Consider the following 14,277-nt stretch of genomic DNA (forward strand, 5'->3'; position numbering starts at 1 on the left):
ACTTTTTCAACCCCTATGGAACGCAGTGTGGAGAACTCTTAAATAAATACAAATGAACCTACCATTTGACCCAATTATACCACTCCTTGGCATATACCCAAAGAACTCGTCTTATTGCAGAGACACTTGTACATCCATGTTTGTTGCTGCTCTTTTCACAGTAATAAATGTATTGTTTTAAGACTTGAAGTGGTTTGTTATGCAATTTTAGATAACAGATTTACCATGCAAAGTTTTGCTTGTGGTATTCTCTGTGGAAAAATCGTTTATTGTACCTTATTTGACACAACTGACCCTATGAAATAGGTATTTTCATTTCCTTTATAGCAGGGGAAATGAAGTTTCTGAGAAGTTCAAAGATCTCTTGAAGGTCACACAGGAATGAATAAAGGCAGAGCAGGAACACAAACATACCATCCAAGTTCTACATTGTTCTATCCATATAGTTTGCTTTTAAGTATAGAGCTGATGTTCAATTTGAGTTCCAAAGCATCTTTCTGAAATGGAGGTTATTTAAGCATTTTTGATGTATCATAAGTTTTGTTCACTATTTGGCTGATGGACTTCCATAGTTTTTACTGTAATTATGAGCTACTGTTGTTTATAACTACTTGAAATGAAAACGCAAAGCATGTTCAATATTTACATTCCATTTTCGTTGATCTTGCTCATTTTGTTGTTATTAAATTTCATGTTGCAATTTTATGATTTCTCACTTGCATGAATATTAATAAGAGTAGGAAATGTGTTTAGTAATTCAAATTCATGGACATTTTAAAGTATTTGGGTAAAAAAATCTAATTAGGTTGATGGTGATACATTCTGAAAAGATAAACAACCTTTCAGAAAAGTGAAAATTACTGTCATGTCATTGTGTTCCCTTGAACTGCACAGAGAACAAAGATAGTCAATTAAAGAGCATGATAACTACTCTCTTGAAATCCTTACAGGTAATTAAAAATGTCATGCTTTCATTGCATTTTGGTTATTTCAATGTACAAAATGATTTTCTCCTCTCAATAATCTGAATACTCTTTGCCCCTGTTTGGTCATGGTGACTGAAATTTCTCTCTAGAGTACTTTGAAGGGAGCAGCAAAATCACCTCTTTCTACATACTGTTCGCTGCATTTTCTAGGTTTCAGCCTGGAGTACTTCAGAAGATGGCAAATGGGACCAAGAATTGTATTTGGTGTCTTCTCTTCAAGTCAGAATTCAATTACTCTTATGCTCAGAATTTCTTTCCCTTCAGTGAACAATATAAAAAAGAAATATTTGGGGTTATAATATATGTTAAAATTGTGGTTGTATAGTTATTTTTAGAAATCATAGATGACAAGATGTACACTAAAATTCAAATTGACATTATCAACTTGTCAATGATTACAGAATTTGAGAGTCCCTTACATCATATAATCTATACCATCTTTGGCAAATAGGTAAAATGAGGGAGGGTACAAAAAAAGGGCCCTGTTCACTATTATAGGGTTTTCTAATATCTGGATTTTCTAAAAACTGTAGCCCTATCCTGCTTTATAAGCTTTTCTTTGCTTAATGACCCTTAATTTCACCTTTGCCCATAGTGAAGTTTAAATTTTCCACAATCCCCTCAATATAGCATATCAACCTGGCAAGGAGTAGATAAGTATACCATGTACTTTATGATCTTTCAAACCCTCCAATGACCATATTGACACCATTATTATGTATCAAATAGCCATACCATTATTTACAAATTGATTTTCATAATGATTGAACTCTAAGAGGCTATACTCCTTTCTTATACAAAATGTCTTCACTGCCCTTTGACTCCCCTATGATCATATATAGTCAAAACTATGGAAATTATAATCAAAAATATCATCTAAGATTGAAAGCATAAGGGCATAGTTAAAGGGGAAGGGGGGAGGGCTATACAAAGAACTATGGGAATAAAGGTGAAAAAAATTCTTCTGATACACAGTTAAAAAAAAAATAAAAAAGCCTTAAGCACAGAAGGAACCCTATGGGGATGGAAGAAAGCCCTGCCAGAAGCCATACAGTTATTAAATGAAATTCCCAATGCCAGATGTCGGTTTCTCCCCGATGAACTGTTAGCTAGAAGGGCCTTAGAGGTTCCTAAAACAGTAAAGGCCATTGCCAGTAATGTTGGTTGTACACCAGAAGTGAATGGTAAAACCTTATTGCTGAAGACACTACAGGATGTGAGCATGGGAGAGGGGGAAATCAAGCTTGGACTAAGCTGGAAAGTCCCTGCTACTGGATGAGTGGCTTCATAGCGCCAGAAGGCAATATGCAGATGGCTGGGGGATAATTGTAGCCTATAATTCTGCTCAATGACAGACCCCATACGCTGCACTATCAACATGCCAAACAAGATGTTCCAGCTGGTAAAATAGTGGCATGCCTAGTGTATGTAGAGCACAGCAAAGTTCTGATTGGATATAGTGCCTGCTCCTAGAAGTGGAACACACATCTGGTACTATAGACAAGGCCAACACCCTGTGGCAGTGGAGGATATAGGCCCTAGTAGGGAAGCCACTGCAATTGTTTTGTTAGGAGTCTCTACAATTCTTAACAGATTGTCACATACCTAAAAATATTATTTTCATTCTTGCTCCCTAGGCTATTTTAATTTGAAAATCAGGAATCTTCCATCCAGTTTCCATGCCTCCATTTGGTCCTCATGCTTCTTTTTAAGTCTTTTTTTTTTTAGAATATTAGAATCCTAATTTGGTTCTGGAAGATCTAATGGGCTAGCTTCCTTGTTTCAACATCCATTGTAATGATTTTATCCAGACCCACTCAGAAGTAACCGTGAAAGTAATTTTGAATTCTACTCAACAGGTAACAAATAATAATTAAATGTATTATGTTGATTTAAAAATATATTTAGCTCCATTATTCCCATTGTCCTTTCATTCCTCCTGTGTTCTATCTCATCTCTCTTCAAGAGCAACCACAGTGGTCCCTTACTAGTTCCCTAACTTCCCTGCATACTCTATTTTAAGTGCACATATCTAAAGAGTCAAGACTATCATCCACATATGGCAGATAAGGTGACACTTGACTTTCTGGCTTAAGGATTAAGTTGGGTGGAGGATGCAAGACCACTGTAGAACAGGATGTATGATGAGGGATAAGTAACACTAAGGAAATTTGAAAAAAAATGTGGATATTTACTACTGTAGAAGATTTATAAAATATATACTTATACATTTATTAAAAGACTTTAGAGGGTGTTAACTTATGTTGCAATTTGAATAACAAATGGGACACTTATCCTCATATATTTGAACATTTTGTCCCACTGATGGTGTTGATTTGGGAAGTTCTGCAACAATTAGGAAGTATAGCCTTGCTGGAGGAAGCTCATCAGTGAGGGAAAATTTTGAGACTATGTCCTTGACCTACTTCCAGTTAGCTGTCTGCTTCCTGTGTACCAATGAGATTTGACCTTTCAGGTTCCAGTTAAAATTGTCTCCTGTCAAGCCTTCTCCATATTATGTATATCTAGCCTCCTGGAATCCTATGCCAAAATGAACTCTTCTTTTGATAAGTTGCTTTTAGTGATGGTATTTCATGAAAGCAACCAAAAAATAATAGACACACCCTGTTATAACAGGGTGACAATGCATCTCTTAGAAACAATAGACTATCAAATAAAATACCCATTTCCAGAAATGGGTTACCTTGTTTGCATTGTTAGTTGGTGGGGTTCCATAAACACTAAATATTTCAGACTATTGCCACTTCTTTTGGTTGTCTTCCAAAACTTGATGATAATAAGACTCAAATGATGAATAAATCACTTTTTGAGTCATATAATGTGGAGAAATCAAATTGGTATGGACCCGGAATTCCCATTCCTACAAGTTGACTCATAGTGCTGGAAGGTGTTGTATATGTAATCAGGAAAGAAAAGTAATCATCAGTCTTACCTAGCTGGTGACGTTGCAACCTATAAAAATGACTGGCTTGGAAAGACATGACCACTGATATATTAGTGGCACAGAGTGTTATGTAATAACCAACCACCTTGTGATTTGATTTAAGGCCTTCTCTGCAAGACAGAATGCATGACCCTTAACTGGATGAGAGAAATTAAGTGAATCGTAGTACTTAGAGGAAAACCTAATGATAATATTCTGCTAAATGGACAGAGTCATAAACTACACCCTAAGCTCTTATCTTTGTATCCAAAGATTAGTGCATTTCTCAACCCTCATCAGAGTTGATCCTTTTTGTAGTAGATGACAATTAATTCAGAAGACCCAGAACAAGTCAGCATACAGAGAATAAGAGACTGTGGATGTACTCAGCTCTAAATGGGACATCTATATAACAGTTTATCTCTCTATCTTCATGAAATAAGAGAGGTGGAAAAATTATAAGAACCAAAGGTAGTGGTAGTGGATGCCCATAGCACTCGAGCACCCATGCTCACATGAAGTCACAATGACTGTAATTGCAAGTACAAGACCTGTACAAGGTCAAGCCACCCAGAATTCCAGCATGGACAGAGGTGGGGCTCAGGAAGTCCCAACCCAAGCTGAGAAGCTATTAGCAGTTGATGGTTCATGGGGAAAGGAGTGTTAGTTTTTTTTTTTCAGAGATGTGGCTCCTGAGAAGCTCTCCCATGATCCCCTAGTTGGACTTAAGATCCATGATCATTCTAGCAACACTAAACGGACCAAAGTGAGATATTTTTTTTAAAAAAAAAGAGTGGGGGGAACTATAAGAGTGGTAGGGTAGAGGTAAGGAATTGGAGGGGACAGCATGAGGGTGGACTTAATCAAAACACATATACACATATGAAGTTCTCAAACATTAAAACACAATGAAAATGTTTATCTTCATGCGCTTTCCCATATCTTTGGCTTTATCTGTTGAAACACAATTTTGAATAATAGTATTCACTGCCTAATTCAGGAAATAAAACTAATTTAGAATTTGTTAAGCTCAATAATCATTAATATGGCCCCCACTTAGGTATTGATTTCCCACCATGAACTCCATCACAGAGATCAGATGCCAGAGCTACAAACTTAAGCAATGGTCCCGGGTTACTCATCATATACAGAATGAGCCATGATGCTGGTATAAAATGTCCTTGTAAAATGGAACATATTTAATTAAATGTGGACTATAGAGCTTTCACAGAAAAGTCTGACAATGAACAAATGAAACTGCTATAAATTTCCCAGTGTTATCAGCCCCTAATAGAAAACATTCTTTTGAAAATTAGAAAAGAAGAAACAATCATCAGAAATTTGAAAGTCACATATGTGTTTCCATAAATTCTGGTTATATAACATTTGCACAATTATTGTTTAAGTCAATGTGTCTCATATTTCAAGAAACAGGAATTATCTCAGTACTATGAAATATAGTAAGAGTCTTTTGGGGGAAGAAGCAGAGGACCCGGGTTCAAGTCCAACCACCAACATGGTAACTAACAATTGTCTGTAACTCCAGTTCCAGGGGATCTGACACCCTCTTCTGAACTCTGTGGCCATTTCATGACACAGGTATACTTACATACATGCAGACAATGCACTCATACATAAATAATAGTATACCAATAACAATAATAAATACAATTTAAAAATAAAGAAACCAAGCTTTCAGATCATAGAAATGACTGTGGTCCATGTTTCTTAATTTAAGGATCAGTGTTAGAATAAAAAACGTCCCAATTATTTTAATACTGTAATATGCTGATATTTGAACACCATTGTTGAAGATATTTATGTCCAAATCCCTATGACTAGCTGACTAAGATCTAAGCCATGTGCTTCAGGCAAAGAAATTTATGCAAAAATGATATTTTTGTGAGCTACGGTTGAGTAAAGCTTTAGAGGCACACCTCTGAATAATAATGGAGGTTTTCCAAAGTTATCATCCTTAGAATAATAATTAGTCTTAACAATAACAACAGAATAGCGATCATATATTGCACATGTATATGTCAGCAATTGTGTCAAATATATGGACTTATTCATGTAAAATTTGCAACAATCCCCAGATACATAGTGTTAATACTATTAACTACTACGATAATTGCCCTGCCAACATAATTGTTTTTTTACATTAAATTACGTCTGTATACTGGTGAGTCCCAAACACATCTGTGGCTTTGACTTCTCCAGTGAACCCCAGATGCGTTATCCAACTGCCTATTTGACATCTCCACTTGCAAGATGAACAAAATCTATAATACATCCTCAGCAGAACACCTGCTTTTCTCACAAGTATATTCTATCCAATTACTCTAGTCAGAAAGCTGGAAGATTTTTTTTTTTTGCTTTATTATTCCCTCATGCTACACAAGCAATCCATTAGGGAATATAGTCTGCTCAGCTTTAGAAATATAATCTGAGTCAGTCTACTTCTTTCCATCTCCCCTGACAACATTAGTTATTGCTCAAAACAGTGGCACAGACTTCTGACTATTCTTTCTCTGCTCTTCCCTTGAAGCAGCTTTGGCTGGCTGGAGGAAAGCTGCATATTTCCAAGTGGCAGGTGGTGAGGCCAGATTCAACCAGATAATAATAGCAAACTTAGAGTATACTACTGTGTTGCAGACAACTTACTAAGTATGTAAGTCATATATTTAGAACTCAAAATAAGACTGTGATTCATATCCTATTATTATCATCTCCATTTTATAGATGAGAACGCTAAAGATGGTCAAGTTCTTGCAACTAGTGAGTGAGGGAACCAGCATTCAAAGAAAGGAAGCCTGGCCAGACTATGTGATTTGAACTCCGCTACTCCAAATCCTCTAATGAAAGGGGTTTGCCATACTAAGGAACATGTATTATGACCCGACGGCCAGGAAATTTATCACTTAAATGAATAAAATTTCTAAGACAATCGTTCATTCTTTTGTCCATAGATAGTCTAAGACCGGAAAGAATTGTTTTATATCTAAGTTGACCATTTGAGTGAACTGAATCAATTTCTTCATGCTGCTTAAGCAAACAGGAAGCTTCCCCAAGAAACGGTAATTACTAATTCTTATAGTCCATTCCCACAACTTCAGGGCGGTGCCCCTACAAAAGTACACTCCCTGTAGATAAATCATTCACCTGGTGCTACCATTTATTTAGACCATTATGAATTTTATACTTTTCCTCAGTACTTAGTTCTAGTTTGAATATGAAGTAGAAGACTGAATACCAATCTCTTTCATAAATGCAGCACTTCCTTTCCTAGTTTGAGAAATATCTCCCAAGAGATTTAGCTTGTACTTAACTCACCTAAGGAAATAAACCTAGAATGTCATTCAGTATGTCTCTGGCAGGAATCAGTAAAGAAAGTATGCTAATAAGCAATATCTATTTATGCCACTCACTTGCCACCGCTAAGGGTTTGAGAGGAGAGTCACATAATAAAGAAGGCACATAGCCCCTGGAGCTTGGCATGCTACTCTTTCAGCCCTGTGCATCATATGCCATCATGCTCTATTTATTTGTCTGTCTCCAAAAGAAAGCTAAAACCTCTCACAAAGCAAGGACCATATTTTTTTCATCTTTGTATCACAAATACTTAGAAAATGCTTGCAATACAGTGAGTCTTTCATAAAAAAATATTGAATAAGTGAAGTGAATTTTGGCATTAACCATTGATTTTGGATTTGACCTTGGACGCTATTAGTTCAGTTTGTATCTTTAGTCCTATTCTTTTATTATTTCTTCCCCACATTTACTGGCCATTTATTTTTAAACTCCGAAAGTTCTTCGTGTACCACCTTGATTAATTCATCTAGTCACATGACAACAAATGTCTAAAATACTTATCTTTAGCCCACACCTGTCACTTGAACTGTAGACAAATATAGTTAGCTACTTCTTCTATACCTCCATTTAGATGTCTTAATTCCAACCTAATATGTCCATCACTAAAGCCTTGAGGTTTATATCTGAGGCCTCTTGTCTTAAAGTATTTCCCACTTTAGTAGAAACAAATTTCATTTGTCTAGTAGCTTATGAACAAATTAGAATATTATAGCGAAGTCCAATACGCTATGCAAGTTCCATTGCCTCTATCTTCAGACTCCTGTCTTTATTCAATCATTTTTCACCTGATGCACCCTTTCCATCCTAATTCAGACCACTATTGGTTTGTTGTCTCAAATATTTTCAAACCAGTGTCCCTGAATCAACCGTGTTCCTCCACATACAGAGCAGACACTGTAATAAGACATTTCTCTTCAAAAACATCCCATTCTTTCCAAATCCACTTAAGACGAAATCCAATTTCTATACAGTTTTGAACAAGTTCTACATATCCCGAGTGTCCTCCATGCATATGACCTCGGGTGCAACAGACCACTCTTTCCCCTCTTCATTATTTTTCCTGTACGTCCTCCTTCATTTTGGGACAACTATAACAAGCATATGTTTTAAATATTCTTTCAGGTTATCTACATCATTTCTTTAGTTCTTGTCCAAAGGTTTTGTTTAGAATAAGCATTTCCTAAGTGTCCAACTATGCCTTCTCCTCACTTCTGTAAAGTTCTGTCCTCTTTGACTCTGCAATTGTTTGTTTTCCATAGCACTTATCCTCACTCTTGTTACTGCTACTTGTGTTCATTTTTGTCTGTGTCTTCACTCCCATGTCATAATTTCTGAGACAGCAGTGACTTCTTGTATTTCTGGTTCACAGAGCAGTGTGTGGAACAGGGTAGACACTCAATAATCTTGGGTAAATGGATGATTGAAATGGCAAATTATAGAAAATAAAATTATCATTCATAACTGAAACTGGTGAAAGAAACTCAAATTCCTAGAATACTTCAATGAAATCCCCATCTAAACTTGAAGCAGACTAGAATATTGAATAGGCCTCTTGCATTTTATATCCCTAATGATTAGCATGAGGATGATGTGGATGGTATACAATAAGTGTTGAATGAGAGAACATATTTTATGATGAAAAAAAAGCTATTTCAACTTGTGCTCTTTAGGTTGATATGAGGCCAGCTTGTTAAAGGTGATAGTAAAACAATTTACAATTGTTGTGCACTAGGGCCGTGCATGATATCAGTTGATATTTACTTGAATTGAGAAGCCATTAGCACTGTGTTAATCTGGTGATCTGATTTTCCTGCAAGGACTCTTTCTTGTGACTGTAACAGTTATTCTCTTATAAGGGAATTAACCTCCTGGCCTCTGCATAATAGAAAGTTGAGATATGAGAGATGAAATCAAAGCACTGTTAAAAAGAGCACAAGAGTTAAAACTTTATATTTGTGCCAAACTAGAGTCATTTGGGGATGACTCAGAATCATTAACTCCATAATAATACACAAATTAATTTATCACTGAATTTCATACATTATGTCATATTTGTTAAAGTCTATGCAGCCAAGTTTGTCTCCCACAAGATGTTTCTTGGTGTAAGTTCATCCGCTGGAGCTTGATCAACTTAAGTAGCTTCACTCTCTTAAATATGATCAACTCTCCCTCAGTCAGCAGTGATCAGTTTCCAACAGTTCCTTGGCTAAGATTATGACTTCTTTCCCAACTTGCTTCTATGCTTTTTCTGTCTGTTTTAAGTTTGCATGGGTCTTATACACGCTGTCACCATTTCTACAAGTTCATACAATCAAGTGTCCAGAAACCCAGAGAGCTCAGTTTCCTCATGGTCATCCACCATCCTTGCTCTTACAGTTTCTCTACCCTCTCTTCCACAATGGTCCCTGAGCCCTGGGTTCCAGAGGTTTAATATAGTAGTCCTATCCAGTGACATGTACTCTGCAGTCTCTTATTCTCTACATTTTGGCCAGTTGTGACTTCTGTGTTATTCACCCTCTGTTGCATGAGGAAGCATCGTTGGTGAGAGTTGAGAGATTAATAATATTCTCTCTACTTGCTGTTCCACTATGTTCCCTGAGCCTTATGTACAGAGCCTGCACTGTAGATATGTCACTTCAAGTTGGGCATCACATAGACACTTATTCTCTGTGTTTGACCAGTACTGCACTCTGTAATAGTCTCCATCTGTTGCAAAAGGAAGGCTCTTTGATGAGTGGTGAGAGGTATGGATTGAGTCTAAAGAAATAAATAAAAAAGCTCAGCCCTTCACAAACTAATGTTTGAAAAATACAGATACTCCTTTATTTTTTTCAAAGCAAAATCACAGCAAACACCACATATTTAAATGCAGAATAATTTCTAATTTTTAGAAAATCATCAATCCTTTCTCAAATTAAAATGCTTGCCTAATAAACAGATATGACACTGATGTCTATATACCAGGAGTGGCATGGGAGCAGAATAAAATAATTCTCCCAGAGTAGAAGTCACCAGAAGACATAGCCACTAAAAAAATAAATCTTTATTTCCCTTTCTGTGTGGAAAATGATATATCTAGTGATATGTGTACAAGAGTCATATGTGTAACTTCTAGTTTTGACCATTGAAAGGAAGAAGGATATGACTAAGAGAAATGCAAAGCAATTGAGCAGATTGAATCATGCCAGTGAGGTCAATACACAGCAAGAAATCAGAGACACAGAAGGGAAGGAGCCTCTGAGCATTTTGCCTTGCCAGTCAATGACATCTGCTCATGTTTATGTCATGAAAAAAATGAACTTGTGGGGCTGGAGAGATGTTTCAGTGATTAAGAACACTGACTGTTCTTACAGAAGACCCCGGTTCGAATCCCAGCACCCACATGGCAGCTAACGACTGTCCATAACTCCAGTTCCAGGGGATCTGACATTCTCTTCTGTGCTCCGTGGGCATTGCATGACATGGGTGCACTTACCTACACACAGGCAATACACACATACACATAAAACAAAAATAATAAATAAAATATTTTTAAAATGAACTTATAGCTTATATAACCCCTCTTTACTGTGACCTTTTGCCATGCCCAGCTGAATCAATATCCTACGTACATATATATATATCACTTGAAACCATATTTAAGTCTATGGATTACATTAAATAATTGAATAAATCATTTTATAAAAGCAACAAACTCTATCAAGCCATCATGTATTGAACTTTGTCAAATTCATTTTCTGTACCTACCGAGAAAGTCATGTGGATTTTTGCAATTAAGTGCATTTATTTAATTTAAAATTTTTATTTTGTTTTAATTACATGTATATGTGTGTGTAGGGGGGTATGTGCATCTAACTGCAGTGTTCATGAAGGTCAGAAGAGGGTGTCGGAACCTACAGAAACTATTGCTCCAGTTCGCAATGAGTTGCCAACTTGAGTGCTGGAACTGAACTGAGGTCCTCTGAAAAAAGCAGGATGAACTATCAAACTTTGAGCCACCTCTCCCAGGCCATTAAGTGTATTTGTATGGTGTGCTGAATCAGCCTGTCATCTCTGGGCTGAAACCATATTGGTTGTGGTATATGACATTGTTAATGTGTGTGTGAATTTGGTATGCAAATATTTTGTTGAGAAATTTTTCACCTCTGTTCAGTAGAGAAATTGATGCATAGCATTCATATTTTTGTTCTATCTTCATCCAGTTTGGGTTTCAGGGAATGCTGGCTTCATAGAATGAGTTAGTGTTCCTTCTTTTTTATTTTATGGAATAGTTTGAAAATTGGTGGTATTAGTTTTTCCTTAAAACTTTGATAGAGAGGCTGAAGAGATGGCTCAGCGTTTAAGAACACTGGCTACTCTTACAGAGGACCTGGGTTCAATCCCCAGCACCCACATGTTAGCTAACAAAAATTTGTAACTCCAGTTCCAGGAGATCCAACACCCTCTTCTGACATTTACGGCCATTTCAGGACCCAGGCATATTTACATACATGCAGGCAATACACTCATGCACGTAAAATAATTTTTTTAATTAGAAAAAAAAGCTTTGCTAGAATACCAGCAGTTAGTTCTTCTGCTCCTGGACTTTTCCTTGTGGCGAGACTGTTTTATGTCATGACTTGTTATGGATGTGTTTGGATTATTTTCTAGCTTTAATTTTGGTATGCCATATGTGTTTAGAAATTCTTCCATTTTTTAGGTTCCACATGTATATAATGTAAATTTACAAATTAATCCCTACAGATCTTCTGAATTTTATTGGAGTCTATTGTAAGAATTCATTTTTCATTTCTTATTTTAGTAAGTTTATTCATCTATCTTTCTGTTAGCTTCGCTAAGACAGTCAATGTTATTAATGTTTTTCAAATAAGTTGTTTTATTCCATGTGTTCTTCTTTAATGTCTAGTTCATAAATTCCTGTCCTGGTTTCTATAATTTCTTTCAGTCTACTGGGCTTCACACTGGCTTCTTATTTTTCAGAGTCTATATGTGCACCATCGCATCACTTTTTAAAAGATCTCACTGGCATTTTTTTCAGGAGATGGTGAGTTTTATTTTTTCTTGTCTGAATAGAGGTTTGATTTGCTCTTGAATGTTCCAGGGTGGAAAGACTAAGAGACAGTACAGGCTGGAGAGGTCTACTCAGTGTAGTCACCTGCATTCTCATCCTCACCATCCATCCACGGAGAAAGCAGCATACTTGCTTGCAGAGCTGAGCTTGGAGGCTGGATTTCATTCATGTTTCTTTGGCTCAGGTGCAGATCTGGAGTCTTGATCCTTTCTGCCATCTTTACTGTCTGACTCCTTCCAGTGGTCTTAGTTCCGTCCTTCGCCAGGACCACAGCTGGAGCTCCCAGTTTGGCCTTTGGGGACACTCACTCCATCCATTTTGTTTTCATCTTTCCTTCCTGGACCCTCCTCAGATGCCTGAGCTGTAGCTACTTTCCCTCCACCACTTGTAGGGGACTGCTGCTCTTTGTCTGAGCTCTGAGATGGAGCAAGTGGGTTAGAACTCCTGTACATCCACATGTTCTCCTGAGTTATTTCACTTCACCTTCTTGAGCATCTCTCCCAGGGCCACGGGTCTAGTTTTGGCTCATCCAGCTGATGCTGGAACTTCTCCTGCTCCTTCTGTAGCCTCTCCTCCACTTTTCTTTCTCTAGCAACCGTGTCAACAGGCTTTGCCCCTCCAAAGATAGAAGCTGTTCTACTAGACTGGGAGGTACTAGCAGAGGAATCATCTTCCTTTGGAGTACTCCCAGGCTTTAGATTCAGTTTGGGTCTTTGGGCGGGGGCTCTATCATCTCATCTGTAATCGTCCCGACAGTAATCATCTCCGGAGGGAGTTCTATGACCAGTTGTCCCACCTGTCATGTCATAGTTGTCTTCATAGCGGTCCCCACTGCCTCTGTAGTCATCATCCCTACGGTACCCATTACCAAATGCTCTTCTGCCACTGCCTATCCTGGGGTCATAATCCCTGCTGCCTCCATTATCGTCGCAAACCCAGCCCCCATAGCGATCCATATCCTGGCATGGGCTGTCCCTATATCAGTCCCGATACACATCTGTATACTGGAATGAATCGTAAAGATCTCGATACTTATCTCCTAAAGGATCATCACCTATTCTCCGCAGGTAGTCATCAAAGCTGTCTGTGGCAGAAAGGGCTCTCCAGTCTGTGTCTGTTTTTCAGAATCTCTACTTCTATCTTAGCCAAAAGAACGAGCATCCGTGCAGCCTTTATCCTGTAATTGATTAGCAGCGTCCAATCGAATTCTGCTGTTACCTAGAGCCTCTTCACTGAGACTCAGGGCACTGAGCAGGGAACCCAGGTCCTCAAACTCAGCGTAACAAAAAAACTTTCAGCCTGTCTGGATTTCTGGGTTCACTCAGTAAGCACACTGAACTGATATTTAATCCTCTGAGGAATTCTTTAATGGGATCTTCTGTCACATCGGTAGAGCAGGTTTCCTAGGAAAGCGGTATAAGGTGGTGATTTGGGAAGATGGCTCCAGTCGGTATTGGGTTCCTGAGCAGATGGTGGAGTGGTGGTAAAGATGGAATGGTCAGCTAGAGGTGCCCTACACACTTGTCATGGTTACTGTACCAAGGTATTGACGCATCTCCTTCCAGGTTGTTTGTTTCATCAGCCCAGCTGACTGGTTTAGGGACATAGGTGCTTCCTCCACCAGTTCCCACATCCTCATGCAAAAAGGCTGTTAGGGAGATGGTCTAACCCTTCTTTTCTTTTTTGCTGAGGCCACCACATTGGAAGAGCTAGAGAGAACACAAGGGACCCAGATGAAGCAATCATGTGATTATCAAGATCTTACTGCCTTTTAACAAACATTTTAATTGAGTTTTTGTGACTATCCTACGATGTAATTTGATGATATTTAGATTTCCTCTCTTATCCACACCTCTATTTATTGTACCCTGCCCAATTTAATGTACTTTCATACATACATATAT

At 37.7% G+C, this 14,277-nt stretch overlaps 1 pseudogene; it reads right to left on the reverse strand.

Annotated features, from left to right (window-relative positions):
* Window positions 1-12,852: 12,852 nt before the first annotated feature.
* LOC103724677 overlaps window positions 12,853-14,277 on the reverse strand; it is a 3,655-nt pseudogene continuing 2,230 nt past the window's right edge.

The sequence above is a fragment of the Nannospalax galili genome, unplaced genomic scaffold (genome assembly GCF_000622305.1).
Source record: "Nannospalax galili isolate Female #2095 unplaced genomic scaffold, S.galili_v1.0 scaffold167, whole genome shotgun sequence".
NCBI classification, from domain to species: Eukaryota; Metazoa; Chordata; class Mammalia; order Rodentia; family Spalacidae; genus Nannospalax; species Nannospalax galili.